The sequence below is a fragment of the Microtus pennsylvanicus genome, chromosome X (genome assembly GCF_037038515.1).
Source record: "Microtus pennsylvanicus isolate mMicPen1 chromosome X, mMicPen1.hap1, whole genome shotgun sequence".
Taxonomy (NCBI): Eukaryota; Metazoa; Chordata; class Mammalia; order Rodentia; family Cricetidae; genus Microtus; species Microtus pennsylvanicus.
Genome location: NC_134601.1, coordinates 87462052 through 87484214, shown reverse-complemented (window position 1 = coordinate 87484214; position 22163 = coordinate 87462052).

The window sequence follows — 22163 nt, the reverse complement described above, 5'->3', positions numbered from 1 at the left end:
GATGTTTCACTCGGTGAAACAAGAAAGGGCTTCATTTAGTAGTCTCTGCTGCTTGATAAAGAGCCCTCAGCCAGGCCAGGCTATGTTGTAGGAGTTAGTCTACTTCTGGATGTTTCCAAAATCCAAATGGGGAAATCCTGACAGACAGCTCTAGCTATGGAAGCAAGAAGTTTCAGCTAGTCAGTGTCTGAAAAAAAAACCACAGTATTGGGTACATTATGGGAAAAGAGCCCATTAAAGGACAGGGACACTGGGTTTGGGAGTTAGGGAGGAAGAGGGGCCAAGCTTTGGAGGGAAAGCAAAAAAAATGTGCTTGAAAGGAGATGTTATCTACAGAGGAAGGCCTGGCTGGGCAGGAGGGTGAAGGCTGAGCACAGAGACAGCCTAGGGAAAGCCTTCAGAGGCTGCAGTTGAAGCTGAATAGGTGGGCAAGATAAGAAGAAGCAGGCCATCAAGAGGTTTTTCGAGTGTGTTTGTTTCGTTTTGTTTTGTTTTAAAGATGCTTGAGTAGACTAGACCACAAGGACAGGCTCTAGGGAAGGGGCCTGCCTAAGGATGTGAGTGAGGGCTACTGAAGGGCTATAGAAACAAAAAGGGTGCCTTGTGGGGTGGGCTTGTAGAGCAGGAGCGGGGGGGGGGGTCTGTTTGGCTAAAACAGCGGCATATTGATGGACAGAGGCCGACTGACTGGAGGCAGCACACCGTGATGGGCAAGGAGGCCTGGCTACAGGTCACAGACACAGACACTGGCTGGTGGAGGATTCTTGGTAGGAGAGGTGAGTCAGTTGGGGTGAGTTATACGGGGAAAGAAAAAGATGGGACAGGGGCCAGGTTTGGGAAGGGAAGCTGACTGGAAACTAAACCATATTCTAGGGAAGGGGTCCTAGAAAGGGTGGGACTGTTTGGATAATAAGTCTAGAAACTGAGCTTCCCAGCTGTGGGCAGAGGAGAGGGCTGGAAATTGACCAAGTCACTGAAGAGGCCAGGTTGGATGGGTGTAGCAGATGACAAGTGAGCCCCAGCCCATGGTTTTTGATGGGAAATGATCCGGTTAGGCTAGGGGCACCTGCTAGGGACAGGACACTTTCTGAGGAAGGGGTTCCGGAATGAGATGAAGCCTTCCTAGGGAAAGAGGCGTTGGCTAAGTAACCAATCAGCTCGGAAGGGAGGGGTACTAGATAAAGGATTCTGACAGGCACCATACAGCTTGAAAGGTTGGTTCGGGCTGATCCAGGGACACAACTTGGGGAAAACAGTGTTGAGGAGAGGAAGAGAGCCCAAGAAGGGGATAAAGGCATCTGGGGTCCAGGTTGGAGAATTAGGCCTGGGTTAAGAAGGAGTCCTAGTTTGTTTAGCAAGGGACACAGACTGGAGAAGCCACTATCCTGTGAAAGGTTATGGAGGGAGAAAAGAGCCTGTCTTCGTCTGGAGTGTATATAAGGAAGCAGGCTCAGGTGGGCAGAAGAGCTAGGGTATAGGAGTAGCAAAACAAAGGCGAAGGTCATTGGTAAGAAATGATAGGCGAGGGAAAGGGACCCAGCTGGATATGGGAGAGAGGGACATAGCTCTGGGCAGGGGAAGGAGGGGAGGCCTTGGCTGGGAAAGGGATCATAGGGTGGGGAGAGAGGGCTGGCTTAGTGAAAGGCTGGACAACGGAAGGATGCCTAGTTTAATTAGGAGCCCAAGGACAGGGAAGCTGACCCCAACTGTTAAAAAAGAAAAGGTCTGCAGAAAGGGCCCAACAGGTGAATGGCCTGCCTATTGGTACAGAGAAGGCACAAGGTAGGAAAGGGAACTCGGATAGGAACTTGAAGGCAGGAGCAGATGGTGTCTTAGGATAAGGAGAGCTGTGCTCAAACACCACAACCAAACAACTTGGGAGCAAAGGGTTTGAGAGAAGCCAAGGCAGGACCTCAAATCAAACAGGCCAGGAACCTGGAGGCAGGAGCAGATGCAGAGGCCATGGAGGGGAGCTGCATCCTGACTTGTTCCCTCTGACTTGCTCAGCCTGCTTTCTTAAGAACCCAGGACCACTAGCCTAGGGATGGCGCCACTCACAATGGGCTGGGCCTTCCACCATCAATCACTAATTACGAAAATGTTCTACAGACTTGCCTACAGCCCGATTATTTTATTCTTCTCTCATACACTATATCCTGACTGTAGTTTCCCCCATCCGACCACCCCTTCCTCTCCCCAAATACACTCCCTTTTTATTTTCCCTTTAAAAAAGAGGAGGTCTCCCAGGGATATCAACGGAACATGGCATTACAAATTACAATAAGACTAGGCACAAACTCTCATATCAGGGCTGGATGAGGCAACACAGAAGAGGGAAAAGGGTCCCGAGTGCAGGCAAAGAGTCCGAGATAGCCCCTATTTTCACTCTTAGGAGCCCCACAAGAACACCAAGCTACACGACCACAAGGTACATGCAGAGGGTCTAACTCAGACCCCTATAGGATCCGCGATTGTGGCTTCTGTCTCTGTGATCCTCTCTGGGCCCTGCTCTGTTGATTCTGCAGGCCCTGTTCTAATAGATACAGCCACATCTTTTGAAGGCATTTTCTCAGTCAAGGTCCTTCCTCTCAGGACAATAGCTTGTGTCAAGTTGACATAAAACTCTCTAACACGTACAGCTTAAGAGTCCCTAGCGGATGAAAAGATTCTGGCTAGGATCAAGTTCCTCTGTGGTTGAAGTGGTGCAAGCTAGAGATGCTAGTTCAAACTGAGGAAGGTTACCTGGTTACCAAAAAGGGTCTTTTTGTAGAATATTACTTTAGCTATGTAAAAATGTGTTTATGCTGCATTTGTTTAACTAACGGGAACCCTAAAGGTCCAGCTTCTAGGGCTCTCTCTCAAGATTTTAAAAAAGGACTGTACAATAAATGAAGGGGGCTAAAGTCTGAGGGTTAAGAAATGTATCCATGTTTCTATCCATGTTTATTTATTCTTATTCTCCTTCTTTTTCCTTATTCATCCTTATTCTCTTTGTTCTACCCATTACAAACTTTCCCAGTCATATATGGCCTTATAGCCAGCAATTCCCCAGCCCTAGCTGTTTCCATGGCTGGAATTCTTTTGCCTTATAGAAATCAGGTAAGAGTTTTCACACACACACACACACACACACACAGAGAGAGAGAGAGAGAGAGAGAGAGAGAGAGACAGAGAGAGAGAGAGAGCATGCTCTGAGGTGGGAGTGGCTAGTGCACATCTGGTGAACTCCTCAATAGAGAAAAACAGTTAAAGAAATTAAATCATCAGGGAATGCTAGAGGGGAAGGGTAGCGGGGTACGCTACATTTTTAGGCAGTTAGAAAGAGCTAAAAGGTATATTTTCAGTAAAATTATGAATAGGGCATGGATTGTTTACAATCAATGTGCTGCTTCTTTTTTCCCAACATGTATAGAAGACACCGGGCAACCAGGCAACCTATGTAAACTGTCAGGGGAAGCTAACGGCTCCTGCTCTGATTAGCACATTCACCAGACACCGCAATTTTGACAGGTCTAGGTATGAAGTTTACATTTATCGCTCTAGGCGGTAAAAACAAAGAGGAGGCCCAAGCCTCTAAATTTTCAGTTCTGGGATATGCTGGTATCAGCTGTTCTGGTCGTGGGTGTTGCGGGTCTCTCTCTGGGTTGCGGTTAATTGTCTCTTCTGCTGTCCTTGAGAATAAGACACAATCACTAAGTGTCCTGAACTAAAATCACCAGTAAAGTGAGGTGAAAGTGAGCATCAAGGGTTAGGAATCTTTTAAGTGAGGTAAAAAACCAGGGCATGCTTATTCTTCTATCTATCTCAGCAGCTTGGGCAAGTAGTAATTCTATGTCCTTGGATATCTGTGACTATCTTAAGTGGGATGCTTTTGCCTGGACCCTAAACACTGACCAAATGCCTGCTAATAAATATAACTGCAGGAAGGCAGATCTCCGTGTTTTCCTAGGAGAGAAGAGCAAGTCCTGGCAGTGGGAAGCTGTTTTCAACGTAGCTGGGGAGATGTGATTAGTGAGGCCGAAAGGCATAGAAAGCAGTTCTGAGCTACTGAAAACCTGCTACAGGGCCTACCTGTCCCTGGAACACAGGCCGGGACGAGTGAAAACTGTGTTGCAGAGCTTTAGTTTGGTTACCACACAAGGGCCGAGGAATGGGGCCTGGTAATGGAAGGGGTGTAAGGGGGTATATGCCTAGCAGAAAGGGAGACCAGGTTGAGAATGGGCTTAGGAAAAGAGCTTGGCTGTTAAAACAGGGGCATAAAAAAATGAAGACAAAAAAAAAAGAAGACAAATTCAGTAAATAAGGGCTGAGTGAGCGAGGAGAGGAGCAAGCCTAAGTAGGCTAGGGGTTGGACGGGTAGGTGAAAGGCAGGCTGAAAGGCACTTAGTTAGGACAGGCTACATGCTGGCCTGGGATGAAGAGGGAATTCCTGACTTTTAAGGGCGACAGGACTACCTGGTTAGAGGAGGAAATAGGTGCTTGCTAGGCAAGGGGATCTGGGGCTATCAACACACTAACTGCGGCCAGAGTCTGAGGGTTGGACACTGTTGCAGGTGAAGGAGAGGCTGGCTGGGAGAGAGGCACGCCAGCAGGGCGCTAACTGCGGAAGAGGACACGGGTCAACAAAAAAGGCTCTGCAGTGTGGTTGTAAAGAAGACTGCTAGTTCCTTCTTTCTTTTTTTTAAATTTAACATAATTTCTTTATTGATTCTTTGGGAATGTTACATCATGCGTCCTAATTCTGCTTCCCCTAATCCAATTCTCCCATTGCCCCCATATCCTCCCCCCAATCCTGGTAGTGCCTCCCACCAAAAGAAAAATTTTAAAAATCTAAATAAAAGAAGCAAATGAAAAAGCAAGTAAAAACAAACTAAACAAACAAACAGAAAACCTCTTTGCTCCTCCATCTTTCCCACCTCTCTAACACCTCTTCATTTGTCCTGGCGGCATTGGGAGCAGTGTATCACACAGCATACCATTTTATCCAATCAGCTTTACTCGCAAATGTTCATTACAAAGAGTCGTTGGTCTGGTTCAAGGTCTCTGGTTTCTGGTACACCATCCTCACTGGATCCTCACCAAGAGGATCCTCACCGAGACCCCTCCCAAGTCATGGAGATCCTCTGGGAATCTTTCCACAGGATCAGACCATCCACAAGTTCCAGCAGGTCCTAGAGGGGGTAGATGTTCGGGTGGGCCAACCCAAGGCCTGGCTGTGGGCCTGGGTGGTAGCTGAGCTGCTCAGTCCGGGCCACTGGGGCTGCCTGCCTGCCTCGGGTAAGAGGGTGGCGCCAGCTCCCCTAAGCCCATGCCATCAGGGTCAGTTCTTTAAGGTGAGGGTTGAGGCCACATCTTCCGAGTGCTGGGTGGGGGCAGCGCTCTGATGACGGCCGGGGCCACCTCTCTTGCTACAGTGCCCAGCAGGAACAGGGTCAGCTTTCCCGGGGCCTGTGAAGGGCAGAGCTGACTCAAGATGGCCCTGATATCATCAAGCATGGTTCCTACGGTCCCCTGAAGTGACATAGACCACAGACATCAACACAGACGCCAGCTGGAGCAGGACCATGGACACAGACGTGGCCCTTGGCAGCAGCTTGGGCCTGGATGACCTCCTGGCTCCAGATAGGAGCACCAGCTACTGAGATCAGGATGGTTCTGGCCACAGCACACTCATGGACCCTGACAAGGCCACAGGTTTCAGCCCCAACCCTGGGCTTCCACGTGACCTTCGGTGGTAACAGGGGCCTTGGACTTCTGCACAAATCCAGGCTGCAGGAGGACCACAGATCCAGACATGGTCCTTGGCAGAAGCCGGGTTATTTCTTTCTTTTTAAGACATGATCTCATTGTGTATCCCAGGGGAACCTGAAATTCATTAGGTAGCCAGGCTGAGCTCAAACCTGAGATCCTCCTGTCAGCCCCTCTAGTGATGGAATGACAGACATGTGCCACCATGTCCAGCCTCCACCCGAGAAATTCTACAACAGGTGTCACCAAAGATGACAGATTCTCAGTTTGTGGCTAGTTCCTGAATACAAGAGAAATAACTGCTCCTTCTTGGGAACCCTTGATATCTGACTTGGTTTGCCACCCACTGCCACCATATCTGCCTATGGCAGGAGTGAGTGGGAAGTAGTAACTCAGGCCAGATTCTTATCATGCTCAGGACACAAACCAAGAATCCTTATGTGTAAACTGGAAGGACATGAGGTGTTTGTACCCTGTTCTTTTCCTATAACCGAGACTATTGGGAGCAGTTTCCGTGTCTGCAATAGTCACGGGACACTAGTCTCAAAGGGAACCAATTCCAGAAGTAATTTATTTGCTGACTTACTTCCCGTTTTCTTTTGGTGCATCGCGGTACCTTCTTTCTTCTTGCCTTACTAACTGGATGTATACTTAGGTTCAGAAGGCAGACATGTTTTCAGGTTTGAAGTCTAACTCACCAACCCAGTTTCTAGTTTTGTGATCTTAGATAAGATATCTAATCTTCCTTGACATGTTCCCTCCTAGATAGCATGGCATGATGAAGACTTGCCTGAGCTACACCTCTTGAGGATGTGAGAAGCATTAAGTAAGTTTACGTAGAAATGGTCGAACAGTGCTAGTTAGTTTTCATCTCTATATAGGTGACTAAGAAATGACAGTATCAGCCTTGGCAGTAGTCACCCCTTAATTTTGTCTGTACTGGCATTTTGAAACCAAATATGATTTGAACTTTTCCCACAGATCCTTCCATGCAGACAACATCCCTCACAAGGTTGTCTTTCCAGCGATTTCCACCACAGCTTCCACTGGTGCTTGCCTGAGAACAGGATAGCCTGTCTGCAAAGACTCTTCAATCCAGAGTATATTCCTTCCAACTCTTTTTCTATAAAAATACATAATAAATTCACTTGTGTTTACAAAGCACAATTGGCACTGCTTTATTATTGCTTTCTTTTTAAAAAAAAACATGGCATTATCAGCATTCCCTTGTATCCTTAAATAGTTTTCAATGGGATGGTTCTTTAAAATGCTTTTAAATTCTTATTTTGTGTGCTTGTGCCTGCGTGTGTACATGGTTACTCCAGCACATTTGCAGAAGTTGCTCTCTCCTTCAACCAAGTGGGTCTTGGGTGTTGAACTCCTGTCATCAGGCTTGGTGGCAGGTGCCCTTAACTCCTAAGCCAACTTGAAAGTCCCAATATGACGCTTTTAATGCCTACATTCTTGCCTGTGAACGCAGCATAACTTATTGTCCAATTCTGTTGTAGGACATTTAGAGTGCTTTCAATTTCTCACTACTATAAATATGCCACTGTAATGTCCTTGTAGTAAATCTTTATATATATATTCTGATTATTTCCTTTTGGTTAGTTCTCAAAATGATCTAGATCAAAAGGAAAGACTTTTAATAATACTGGGAAAATGCCCTCGAGAAAGATGATACCAATTTTTACTTCCATGTAGTTGCCAGCAAGGAAAGTTATCACCTTGGCTAAATTGTAGGTGAAAATAGTATAAGCTGACCTTCCTTGATTCCCAGTGAAATCAAAGAGCCTTTAGTTGTTGGCGTGTCTGTCTGATTGCTACAGGGGTATGTATTTGTTGTCTAGTCTTAATTTTTCTTTTCTTTCTTTCTTTTTTCTTTTTTTTTTTTTTTTTTGAGCTCTGGTCTCATTCTGTAGCGCAGATTACCCTAGAACTTACTTTGTAGCCTGGCATCAAAGTCCTGTCTTCTGACAGTTAAACTTCCTTGTTCCTCTGTTTTGATGATTCTGGCAGGTTTCCCTTTGGCTGTTTTAAAAGCTAGTTTTGTCATACGTTATTAGCCGTTCAAATTTGTTTCTGTCTTGGTATGCTAATTTCTTAGATTGTAATGAAATTTATCAGTTTTAAGGTTTTTATCTTGAAGGTTTCCCCATCCTGAGGTGATATATATAGAGAGATCCATATTCATGAGTATTTCTTATTTTTATGCTTTCTCTTTATCTTCAGCTATACTTAATATATCTACCTGGGTTATTTGAGTTTCAGGTAGGGACACAGATTTTCCCCCAAATGTGGTAGTTAACAATGAGCCCAACACTATTTATCGAAGAACCCATCATTTCACGGTGAATTTGAAGTGCTATCTACTGCATATAATGCATTCTTATGAGATAATGACATAATAGAGAGATTTCAATCACTTGCACAGAATGGCTGCCTTTCACTGACCTTAGTCTGAAATTGCTAGCGGCCCATTCATCCATTCATTCAGTATTTACCGAAGAACACAGTGACAAACAATAGCTTAGAAAGATAAAAGCTGCAGTCTTGGCACTCACCACCGTGGAGGTAACAGACTGAGAAATAGAAGGCAGCATGGTCACTGGAGTGATTGCGAGAAGCACAGACCAGAGCCGGCAGGAAGGAGTAAAAGAACAGAATGTCTCCCTATTCCGTCTTGCCAGATGGCGGAGGAGATAGTACAAGCGAGGATGCAGTGGGAAGCAGGGGCGCTCTCTCAGCGCAAGTAAACATTGTTTTGTTCCTAACAATACAATACAGATTAAATAAACACAAATGAAATGAGAAAGTATGTTTACCAGTCAGATGGGCAAAGAAGTAAAGCATGGTAGCATGCTGTGCTCGAGGCCTGTTCAGACCTGGTGCAAATCCACGGCTGATAGCAGTTAGCTCGGCTCTGGAGGGCCAGTTGGCAATAGCCATCAAATTGAAACTGCATAAGCCACCATGATTTGTGTTTCTATTGTTATAAATAAACGGTGAACCACTCGAATATATCTTAGAAAGGATAACTGCCTGCTTTTGAGAAAGGACAGTCAATTTAGGAAGGGAGGATAGGAGGGAGGTTTTCGTGTATAGTCTTTTGAATTTGATAATTTGAATAAAAAACAATTACCAAACTGCCTAGGCTCCCCCAAAGCCAGTACATGCAGTAGGATCAAAAACCCACTGCGATTGTTCTTGAGTTCTCAGTATTCCTCATTGTCCTCTATGTTCAGCTAGTCCGGATTTGTCCCATGCTTTTTCAGACCCAGGCCAGCTGGCCTTGGTGAGTTCCCCATAGAACATCCCCATTGTCTCAGTGAGTGGGTGCACCCCTCGCGGTCCTGAGTTCCTTGCTCGTGCTCCGTCTCCTTCTGCTCCTGATTTGGACCTTGAGATTTCTCTTAGAGCAGATGAGGGAGGGTGACTTGATTGGGGGAGGGGGAGGGAAATGGGAGGCGGTTGCGGGGAGGAGGCAGAAATCCTTAATAAATAAATAAATAAATAAATAAATAAATAAATAAATAAATAAATAAAAATAAAAAAAAATAAAAAACAATTACCAATTAATTTAAACCTAACCAGCAAAATAAAAGGCATGTAGCTTCTGCCACAGCAGTGCACTTGAGATGATATGGACTGTACAAGGTTATCTTCCAGTGATCTTCATCGCAGCATTGGGTATCACAGCAAATATCTAGATACAGCTGAAATAAACAAAAAAGCGACAAGAATTATTACCTCAAGGGACAGGAAGAAATGCATGAAAGGAGGAAAAGAGCAAACTGACTTTTGTCTCTTTTGTTTTTTTGTATGTTTGTTTTGCATTGCTGGGGAATGACCCCAGGGCCTGATACAGTTACTAATGTTATTAGTATATATTCATTGCACACAGTGATGGACTTCCTAAAGACATTTTCATTCGAGTATACCATGCGCTTTGACCATATAGACGCCCCATTCCCTTTCTTTTCTCCCTCCCTGCTCTTCTCATGGATGCCTTTTTTTTCCAAATTGTCTCCCTTCTATTCTCATATCAGATATGATTTTATATGTGATTATGTTTATTGATATATAAAATATAGGGTCCACAGATACAAAACAAACATACAATATTTGTATGTAACTTATTTTGATTAATACGATCTGCAGCTTGTCCATTTTATTGTCTGTAAACAATAGGATTTCATTCTTCGTCATGGATGAATGAACTCCCTTTCTGTGTGTGTGTGTGTGTGTATATGTGTGTGTGGATGTGTGTATATGTTTGTATGTGTGTATATATGTGTATATGCATGTGTTTGTGTGTGTGTTGTGGTTTTGTGGTACTGGGGGTTGAACCCATGTTGTACAATCACACCACTTCATTATCGCCCCATGAATTTTAACTATCTTCAAATTGCAGTCCTTTCACGTTGTTTTGCAACCATTGCCACCATCCATCTCTAGAACTTTCTCATCTTTCCAAACTCAACCTCCATACCTACTTTGTTGTTGTTGGGGGATGGGGTTCTTGTCTAAGCTGTCCCTGCACTGATCTCTTGTGATCTCATGTGATCCCTCTGCCTCCGCTTCCAGAGTAACTGGGACTACAAGCCATGTCACCATGCTCGGCTTCCATATCCATTACAGCAGTTCCCCACTGTCCCTTACCTCTGATCACGGTAAGCAGAACTCTACTTTCTATTTCTGCGGGTTTCAATACTAGGGGAACCTCATGGAAGTGAAATCACAGTGTTTGTGCTTTTATATCTACCTCACTTTATTTAGCCCCAAATTCTCAAGTTTTATCTGAATCGTAGTATAAGGGTGGAAAAGAGATATCAACCCACTCACAACTTATCTGACTGACCCCAGCTAGACTTAGGAACCGAGTTACTACAAGACTGAGGAAAGAGGGAAGTGTACATGCAGTCCTCGGTTTACAGATAGGAACCGTCACAAGAGAATAAAGTCTGAAGATATGACCAAAGCAAAATATGTCTGCTCTGTTTAGACGAGGAGCGTAAATTTGTGAAGGAATGACAGGATAAATGGAAATTCTACAGATGTCACTAAAAATATGTAAATATGTTTTTAAAAAAACTAATGGAAGGGGGCTGGAGAGATGGCTCAAAGGTTAAGAGCATTGCCTGCTCTTCCAAAGGTCCTGAGTTCAATTCCCAGCAATCACATGGTGGCTCACAACCATCTGTAATGGGGCCTGGTGCCCTCTTCTGGCCATACACACAGACAGAATATTGTATCCATAATAAATAAATAAATATTTTAAAAAATTATAAAAAAACTAATGGAAGACAAAGAGATACTGGACCAAATAAGTCCATCTGTTTCTGCTTCTTATAACCCCAATGTCCATACACTAGTGAGCAAGACCATTTTCTCACCTTAAGGGAGGACTCTTCTCCCAAAAGAGTCTTAATGGCCTATAAGAAAAGACAGGCCCAGGGCCAAAGAGCTAACTCAGAGGGTAAAAGTACTTTCCGTGCAAGACTGATATCTTAAGTTCAATACCTGGAACCCATGTACAAAACCAAATGAGATGATGTGTTCCTGTAATCCCAGCATGGCAATAATACGGGAGGGGGGCACCTGGAAACTCATGGGCCAGCTAGCCTAGAGTGAAGCAATAATACGGGAGGGGGGCACCTGGAAACTCATGGGCCAGCTAGCCTAGAGTGAAGCAATAATACGGGAGGGGGCACCTGGAAACTCATGGGCCAGCTAGCCTAGAGTGAAGCAATAATACGGGAGGGGGGGGCACCTGGAAACTCATGGGCCAGCTAGCCTAGAGTGAAGCAATAATACGGGAGGGGGGGCACCTGGAAACTCATGGGCCAGCTAGCCTAGAGTGAAGCAATAATACGGGAGGGGGGGCACCTGGAAACTCATGGGCCAGCTAGCCTAGAGTGAAGCAATAATACGGGAGGGGGGCACCTGGAAACTCATGGGCCAGCTAGCCTAGAGTGAAGCAATAATACGGGAGGGGGCACCTGGAAACTCATGGGCCAGCTAGCCTAGAGTGAAGCAATAATACGGGAGGGGGGCCTGGAAACTCATGGGCCAGCTAGCCTAGAGTGAAGCAATAATACGGGACGGGGGGCCTGGAAACTCATGGGCCAGCTAGCCTAGAGTGAAGCAATAATACGGGAGGGGGCACCTGGAAACTCATGGGCCAGCTAGCCTAGAGTGAAGCAATAATACGGGAGGGGGGGCACCTGGAAACTCATGGGCCAGCTAGCCTAGAGTGAAGCAATAATACGGGATGGGGGGCCTGGAAACTCATGGGCCAGCTAGCCTAGAGTGAAGCAATAATACGGGAGGGGGCACCTGGAAACTCATGGGCCAGCTAGCCTAGAGTGAAGCAATAATACGGGAGGGGGGGCACCTGGAAACTCATGGGCCAGCTAGCCTAGAGTGAAGCAATAATACGGGAGGGGGGGCACCTGGAAACTCATGGGCCAGCTAGCCTAGAGTGAAGCAATAATACGGGAGGGGGGGGCACCTGGAAACTCATGGGCCAGCTAGCCTAGAGTGAAGCAATAATACGGGAGGGGGCACCTGGAAACTCATGGGCCAGCTAGCCTAGAGTGAAGCAATAATACGGGAGGGGGCTCCTGGAAACTCATGGGCCAGCTAGCCTAGAGTGAAGCAATAATACGGGAGGGGGCTCCTGGAAACTCATGGGCCAGCTAGCCTAGAGTGAAGCAATAATACGGGAGGGGGGGGCACCTGGAAACTCATGGGCCAGCTAGCCTAGAGTGAAGCAATAATACGGGAGGGGGGGCACCTGGAAACTCATGGGCCAGCTAGCCTAGAGTGAAGCCACGCAAGCAAGAGAGGCCCTTGCCTCCTCAAGATAGAAGGAAAAACTGACTGCCAACAGCTCTCCTCGGACCTGCACAGACATGCTGTGGTACACTAACACATGCATCATATACACAAGCGCACAAATAATGAATAAAATAATACCTTGTAATTAAGCAATTTAAAAGTAAGAGGCACTAACTGTCCTTTCTGAAGTAATACTTTTTCGGGTGATTTCAGTTGGAAGGAACCAATATTCCAATAACATTTTGCTGTTTGCCTATGTCACACTTTGCTTATATATTCTATTGTTAAGTAGAAATATATATCTATAAATTCTCTAAAGTATAGAAAAGTATCTATGCATGTATATGGATATAAATACACACATATACATACTCATATATGATACTGGGGATTAAAATAGGACTTCATACATGCTAGATAAAATACTCTGCCACTGAGTGATATACCCAGTCTTAAAAAATAATTTAAAAAACTAGGATGGATGGAATGAAGGAAGGATGATTAACACCGATGATGTTCCAAAAAGCTGTATGGAAACACACACATACATCTATAAAGAGTTTAAACAGAGCCTTCCTATACATGGAGAAATAATGCTTCTCTTTTGTGCCATAGATTATCAAGCAAAACATGCAGTTCCAGGTGTGTGATACCACCCTTTGAGTTGCTGACTCCCGCAACAAAAACCATAGATTATTGCCATTGCCCTTGGTTACCAACCAGAACAAGATGGCAAGACCCTGTTACTGAAGACTTCATATACTTGAGCACAAGCAAATGGAGAAATCAAGCTTGTGTTGACTGACCTAGAAACTTCTTTATTGAGTGGTGTTCATAGCTCCAGATGGTATTATGTAGGCTGCGGAGGGAGAAAAGCCATCAACAGTCTTATCCAACTGCAGATCCTGTAAACTACAATAATAACTGGTCTAACAAGATATGTCCGCTGATGCAATAGCAATGGTTGCATCAGTGATATGGGACGACCAACCACTTTATGATTGGATTTAAGGTTCACTTTATAGAATAGAAATTGTGTCTGGTAATATAAACCTGGCCATGTAGGGCGGGAAGGTCATAGACTCTATGGGAGAACCTTTTACTATGATTTTGCTAAACAGACATAATATCAAACTACCTTCCAAATACTTACCTATCTGTCTACCCATAGATTAGTACACCTCTCAAACCTCATCAGAAAAACGTTTTATTTATTTATTTATTTATTTATTTATTGCTGCAGATAGCAATTAATACAAATGCCCAAAGCTGATCAGAGTGTGGAGACTTGCATAACTGTGGAGTGTTTGACCCTAAATAAGACATCTATATCACAGATGCTCATCCTCACATGGAATATTACAGATCAGGGAGTATAAAGACTCTAAAAGCCAGATGTCAGGATTGCTGTAAAAACAGTGTCTTCTAGGCATAGTAACGTGGCTGCCTGCACAAAACCTACACAAAATCACCGGGCGGTGGTGACACACACCCTTAAATTCAACACTCTGGAGGTAGACACAGGTGGCTCTCGGAGTTTAAAGTCAGCCTGGTCTACAAAGTGAGTTCCAGGACAGCCAGGGCTACACAGAGAAACCTTGTTTCGAAAAACCAAAACACGAGCAAACAAACAAAATCCTACATAAGATCAAGTCAGTCAAAATCCCACATAGATAGAGGACGGGCTCAGGAAGTCCTACCCCTAGCTCTGGAGCTTGGGCAGTTGGGTGCTGCTGGAGTATGGAGAGTTGCATTTTCTTGAGAGAAGTGACCCCAATTAGGGTACCCATTCTCCAGTGTATGGCCCTACATCCATGCACGTAAGCACAGCACTGACTGGACTCAGTGGGCTGTGAAAAGAGGACATGAAGTTGGGAGAAGGGAATATCAAGGGAGTGGTCTTGGGGAGTTAGAGGGGCATCAGGGTTGATATTATGAAATTACTTTGTATACACATACATATATGAAAGTCTCAAAGAATGAAATCCAAACACTGGTATAAGGTGTGGAGGGAAGAGAAAGTAATAGACTCCGTGACCCCTATTTACGGCTAGAAACCAATTATGAGTGGGTACATCCCATGTTCATCTTTTTGGGTCTGGGATACCTCACTCAGGATAGTGTTTTCTATTTCCATCCATTTGCATGCAAAATTCGAGAAGTCATTGTTTTTTACCGCAGTGTAGTACTCTAGTGTGTATATATTCCATACTTTCTTCATCCATTCTTCCTTTGAAGGGCATCTAGGTTGTTTCCAGGTTCTGGCTATTACAAATAATACTGCTATGAACATAGTTGAACAAATGCTTTTGACATGTGATAGAGCGTCTCTTGGGTAAATTCCCAAGAGTGGTATTGCTGGGTCCAGGGGTAGGTTGATCCCGAATTTCCTGAGAAACCGAAACACTGACTTCCACAGTGGTTGCACAAGATTGCATTCCCACCAGCAATGGATGAGGGTACCCCTTCCTCCACAGCCTCTCCAGCAAAGGCTATCCTTGGTGTTTTTGACTTTAGCCATTCTGACAGGTGTAAGATGATATCTCAAAGTTGTTTTGATTTGCATTTCCCTGATTGCTAAGGAAATTGAGCACGACCTTAAGTGTCTTTTGGCCATTTGAACTTCTTCTGTTGAGAATTCTCTGTTCAGTTCAGTGCCCCATTTTTTAATTGGGTTAATTAGCATTTTAAAGTCTAGTTTCTTGAGTTCTCTATATATTTTGGAGATCAGACCTTTGTCTGTTGCGGGGTTGGTGAAGATCTTCTCCCAGTCAGTAGGTTGCCTTTGTGTCTTAGTGACAGTGTCCTTTGCTTTACAGAAGCTTCTCAGTTTTAGTAGGTCCCATTTATTCAATGTTGCCCTTAATGTCTGTGCTTCTGGGGTTATACCTAAGAAGCGATCACCTGTGCCCATCTGTTGTAGGGTATTTCCCACTTTCTCTTCTATCAGATTCAGTGTTTTCGGGCTGATATTGAGGTCTTTAATCCATTTGGACTTGAGTTTTGTGCACGGTGATAGATATGGGTCTATTTTCATTCTTCTACAGGTTGACATCCAGTTGTGCCAGCACCATTTGTTGAAGATGCTTTCTTTCTTCCAATGTATACTTTTAGCTCCTTTATCGAAAATGAGGTGTTCATAGGTTTGTGGGATAAAGTCCGGGTCTTCTATACGATTCCATTGGTCAACTTCTCTGTTTTTATGCCAGTACCACCCTGTTTTCATTACTGTAGCTCTGTAATAGAGTTTGAAGTCAGGGATGGTAATGCCTCCAGAAGATCCTTTATTGTATAAGATTGTTTTGGCTATCCTGGGTTTTTTGTTTTTCCATATAAAGTTGGTTATTGTCCTCTCCAGATCTGTGAAGAATTTTGATGGGATCTTGATGGGGATTGCATTGAATCTATAAATTGCCTTTGGTAGAATTGCCATTTTTACTATGTTGATCCTCCCAATCCAAGAGCAAGGGACGTCCATCCATTTTTTGGTATCCTCTTCAATTTCTTTCTTCAATGCCTTAAAGTTCTTGTCAAATAGATCTTTCACTTCCTTGGTTAGATTTACCCCAAGATATTTTATGCTGTTTGTGGCTAACATTTTCCTTTTCAACTTGGACTATTGAGATTTATAGGCATATGCATAGCATCATAAAAATAGCAGCTAGCATGCTCTCATTTTGAAGATTTGTTCTAAACGGAAAGAAAGCGCCACACATGGAGTAACAAATGGAAACCAAGGTAACAGGAAATGGGTTTCTGGCCTTCTGTGGCGGGAGGGGACTTAGGCTGTGCACTTTCTTCTGACGGTTTCAGTTTTAATTTGGTTTAAATTATTTTGCACATAGCAGTACTGAGGCTCTGTATGTTGTAGCTTGTACCTAGTTTCGAATAGACATAGCTTTTTAAACCATGGGTCATGACCCCATATGGGATCTCATAACTGTGAGGGTTAAAAAAATATTGGCAATGAAAGAGATTTCTGAACAAGAAAAGATCAAAATTTAATTTCAACTCAAACACATAATGAACCCAAGGTAATTTTGGCAGTGTTTTGCCCTGTTGTGTCATCAACCCCAGGACAGCCTTGTTTCTGAACACACGACACGCGTGCACTGCACAATAACACAGCCACACTGTTCACACGACAAACATGTCCCCGAAACACCGAGACTCGGTGTGCCATGAGTTGCAGTGTTTTTATTGCACATACAAAGTTTTCTGTTCCTATAGAAACATGATGGTTCAATTATGGAAAACAAAAGTCATTTTTTTTTCTCTCGCCACTCCTCAGCTTGGGAGTATCTAATTAGTAGAGCCTTCGAATAGACTGTGCCAGAATATTTGATTTTAAAACTTGCTCTTTGAGTTGCTGACTTGAATTTTACTTTTTACAGAAGTGTTAGGGTTGGCGAGATGTCTCTGAGGTTCAGCACACACGCTTCTCTTCCAGAGGACCCAGTTTGGGTTCCTAGTATCCATGTCATATGGCTCACAATTGCCTACAACTCCAAAGGGAGCTGACACCCTCTTCTGGGAGTGGCAGATACTCACACAAACACGTACACAAACACATAAATAAAAATAAATCTTTAAAAAATATTAGATGACTTTTGGCCTGGATTAGAACAGAATTTCCAACCATTTCGAAAATGGCCCTAAACATACTTTTGCCGTTTTGCATAAAGCAGCATTCATAACATTGATAATTATAAAATCAAAATATCAATAAACTCTGAAAACTGTTGAAGGTGCTCTAAGTCCTACAGTGCCAAATATCCAGCCCCAAGATTTAGTTCTTTATGTAAAATGAACAAGAATATCCATCTCATCAATGCAAATTTGCTTTCTTCTTTAGTAGATGTCAAAATTATGTATACCAAAGACTTGTTTTCAAATATTTAGGATTCATTATCAGTAATTGTTTGATCTGTGTACCTGTTTTATATGTCTGGGTACTTGGGGTCTTGCAAAGGGACATTAGGCTAGAAAGGAGCATAAGTGAGGAAACGTTCCGAAACCCCTGAAATAAACGATGCCTTCTTTTCTGGTGTGGGGCCCCTTTTCATTTTCAATGGGTTTTACCCTAGAATAATCATGCAAATCTATATTTACCATCAAGTTCTATTTTGACTGGGTAAAAAAAAAAAACATACATCTCCTGAATATGTTCATTGCTTATAAATTAATTTGGGAAAAAAAACTTAACTACTAATCTAGATTATTCTCTATGATCCCTCCCAACACATGTGAACATACACACATACACCGAAAATATGCCTCTAAATGTTAAATGTGACCCCACAATTACAGAGCAGGGGTAATAGCAGAGCAGTTTTGTTTTTGTTTTTTTTTTTTTTTTTGATTTTTCGAGACAGGGTTTCTCCGTAGCTTTTGCTGCCTGTCCTGGAACTAGCTCTTGTAGACCAGGCTGGCCTCAAACTCACAGAGATCCGCCTGCCTCTGCCTCCCGAGTGCTGGGATTAAAGGCGTGCACCACCACTGCCCGGCTTTAGCAGAGCAGTTTTGACATAAAACAAAACATTCTGATAATCCAAGATAGTCAGGTTTATACAGAACCATCTCACGAGGAGGTGATGTCTATGTTACTGGAGCTGGACAGTCAGCGCATCACAAAGGGGTTTTCTGGCCATTCAGACACCCACTGGGGCCTTAGAAGCATCCCAATCCCCTTACCTGCAAAATTAAAAGAACAAGAGCGATTTCTTCAGTTTGAGGGCAGAAAATGAACAGGAAAAGCTACAATGTTTGTCTTTTTTTACCCTGTTAATTTTGTTTAACACGGTGATCTCTTGTTCCATCAATTTTCCTGCAAATAACATAATATAATATGATGCACATCTATTCTATTCACCTGCTCATGGGCATCTAGGCCGATGCTATCCTTTGGTTACTATGAAAAGGGCTGCACTGAGCATGGGGGGAGCATTATTTGAACAAGGTGCGGTGCACCTTTAATCCCAGCACTCAGGAGGCAGAGACAGGAGAACCTATGTGAATTTGAGGCCCTCCTGACCTACACAGAGAATTCTAAGCCAGCCAGAGCCATATAGGTAAGATTCTGTCTAGAAAAAAAATGTTTGTAAATAGATGAGCTCAGGCCTCTGTTATATTCTGCCCTTGATTCCTTCAGATATGTTTCCAAGAGAAATATGGCAGGGCAGTATGTAACTTTGGCTTTAGTTTTTGAAGGAGCCTCCATGGACTCACTAACCTACATTCACACAGTGTATAACGGTGCCCCCACACGCTGGCAAGTGTTTACTGTTTTCCAAGTAGAGTGAGATGAATTTTTAATGCAGTTTGATTCGATGGCTAATGATACCGAACATTTGTGTATTTGCGGCAAGTTGTACATTTTCGTTGCTGAACTGTCTGTCCCATTCACTTGCCCTTTATTTATCAGATGACTTTGCGCTTTGATGCTTTAACTATTTTTTTAGTTCCTTATATATTCTGGATATTAATCCCCTATCACATGTATAAGTGGTAAACATTTTCCGCCTATTCTTCTACCCTAATTTTCCCCTTTGTTGTGAAAGAACTTTTACAATTCACGCAATCCCGTTGGTCAATTCTTGCTATTACTTCCTGAGCTGTTAGAATCCTATTCAGAAAGTTACTGCCTATTCCTAATCTTGAATTGTTTTCCAATAGAAAAAAAAGTCATGAGGGTAAATGCGGAACAGCTTGGGAAGACAAAGAAAAGGAATGCAGACAAGAGAACACAACGGAAGGGCGAACGCGATCCAAGTACATTATACACAGGTGCGATCATGCCATAACACAGACAGTCCTTTGTACAGTTAAGATAAAGGAAAGCAGATAAGACAGATAAGACAGAGATCTCTGGGGCCTGGAGAAGGTTTCCTAGACCCCTTTGATCCAATCAGGTCCTCTTTTTGGGACCACAGAAGTGGCAATCATCTTCCAGGCCTTGCCCAGTCTTGAGTTCAATGGAACTGAAGAAGCAGCCGCACCAACCCCCACTACCGAGTTCATTATAACCTTTGTGACTTAAGTACAAATGTGCTACTTCGGCCTGGGTTGGAAAGTCACTCAAGGGACCTACCTATTCTAACGAATACCCAGAATGTCAGGAACCCATTTTCAAGTGTGTGGACAGTGCCTCTGAAATAGTTGAGGGGCCTTGCAAATTGCTTGTTCCCCTGAGCATCCTTTTCAGCTCGAGAAAATAAGAGTATCTCTAGCATTACTTGCTAGGCAGGGGCTAGAGAAGATCCAGCAAGGAGCTGGAAAGTAATTAAAACTGCCATTGATAGTTTCAAGGAGGCCTAACCTGAGCTGAAACCATTACAGATCTGAGGGACCCTTCCCCATCCCAAGAGGCCTGGTAAAGAGTAAGGAAATTGCGTGGGAATGGCACAAGGAAATGAGTCTTGAAAGGTCAGCTTAGATTCAGGAGCACTGGAGGGAAGGGGGTGGGCGCATTGTTAGGCAAGCACACAAAGTGGCAGTGCTTGAATTGCCAGAATGTGATTCCCTTCGCCCTCAAAACGGTCTTACTTTGCCTTCAGGCCCATCTTTCTGTCGTCTTCTTGGAATGAAAGGGATCTACCACCAACGCCTCCCCTCCTTCAGGCCTAACAATCAAAGTACAGCGGCCTGGGTCCACCCCCACCCCCGCCAGGATGAAACCCAGAAAGTGATGAACACATGCACTTTGTTACCTAGCCGCTGTTTTGGAACTGCGACCGTCTCGTGCTCGTTGTCTGCTTGCTGCACTTAAGGGTGACTCTTGTGAAGCCACCGTGGGAAGTAGCCAAACTGAACCAGTGCCTAGGAAGAGGCTATTGAGGCCCTCCTGTGACTGGAAGCGCATTTAAAGTTCTTAGAAGGGCTCGACCAGACTGTGATTTGAAAGAAGGAAAGAAACAGGTAGCAACAACAGCGATTCCCGTGCTCTGATTCTGTGCTAATGGAGCCACTTTGCCTAGATTTCTCAGCTACTGAAAAACCAGTACTCAGCATATTCCGGCCCCATAGTGAATGCCTCCCTAAGGCATAGTAAATGAGACTTTCTGGAATCTGTGTCCGTCTCAGGTGAATTGAGTTTGTCCACTATGCATACAGGAAGTAGGCAGGAGAACCTCCTAAACACCAGCTAGTGCAGCAGCTCACGCTGCCTGTCCCTTAGGACCCTGACCCAGCTACCAATCCAAGACTCAAGTAGAAATGTTTCCGCAACTTGTTCGTGTGGAAGGAAAAGCATCTCAGTACTAGCAACTTAGAACCTTACTCTTTGGGGGCAGCTGTTTTCTTTTCTTTTCTTTTTCTTTTTAAAAAAGAAAACAAACTGTCATTTTTCATTCTACATACCAACCCAAGCTCCCACTCCCTCCCCTCCTCCAATTCCTTCCACCTACCCTCCTACCCCACCCTCCATCCACTCCTCAGAAAGAGTAAGGCACATTGCTTCGGGTAAGGTTTGAGGCCCTCCCTGCTATATCTAGGCTGAGCAAGGTATCCATGCAAAGAGAATAGGTTCCCAAAGAGCCAGTACAAGCAGTAGGGATAAATCCTGGTGCCACTGCCAGTGTCCCCGCAGTCTACCCCTGCCATCCAACTGTCAACCACATTTAGAGGGTCTAGTTTGGTCCTATGCTGGTTCCTTCCCAGTCCAGCTGGAGTTGGTGAGCTCCCATTAGCTCAGGTAACTGTTTCAGTGGGTGACGCCATTATGATCTTGACCTCTTTGCTCATATTCTCATTCCTCCCACTCTTCAACTGGAGTCCAGTGCTCTGATGCAGGTCTCGGCCCCTGTTTCCATCAGTTGTTGGATGAAAATACAAGCTTACTCTTAGGGTGCTTCAGTGTAGCTCAGCGGATAGAGTGCTTGCCTAGTATACATAAAGCCCTGGGTTCGCGTCCCTTCACCACATAAATTGGTACTATGCCACTTGCCGCTTATCAGAACCAAGCCTGAGATAAACCACTATGTTTAACACACACACGCATGCACACACACACACACACACACACACAGCTACTCTACAGTCAATAACATCCCTTAAGTTTGTCAGAGTAGGGCATGGTAGCACATACCATATAATCCCAGCCCTCAGGAGGGTGAGGCAGGCAGGAGGGCCTCTGTGAGCTTGATGCCAGCCTGAGCTACCTAGTAAGACCCTGCATTAAAACAAAGCAAACAAAAATATTTTGTTATCAGAAGAGTCATGTTTAGGGTTGATGAATCCAGGGACATGGCGGAGGGGACAGTTTGCAAGGAGAGATAAGTGGCAAAAAGAGGAAGTGAGAGTGTTCTTTTAATGTGAAAGACGTGCTACCGACCCGGACCGAGGCGGCGACAGCAGGAAGAGAGAACAAGATGCTGGACACTAGGAGTGCAGTTATTGCTTCTGTGGAGTGTAAGGATGCAACAGGCCAAAGGCTGAAGAACTCGGTGAAGGGGGGGGGACGAATCCCTCACTTGGAGCTGGAGAGATTGCTCAGTGGCTAGGAGCTGTGTGGAAAGTTATTACAGAGGACATGAGTTCACGTGCCTCCCCAATAGCCTGTAATGCCAGTTCCA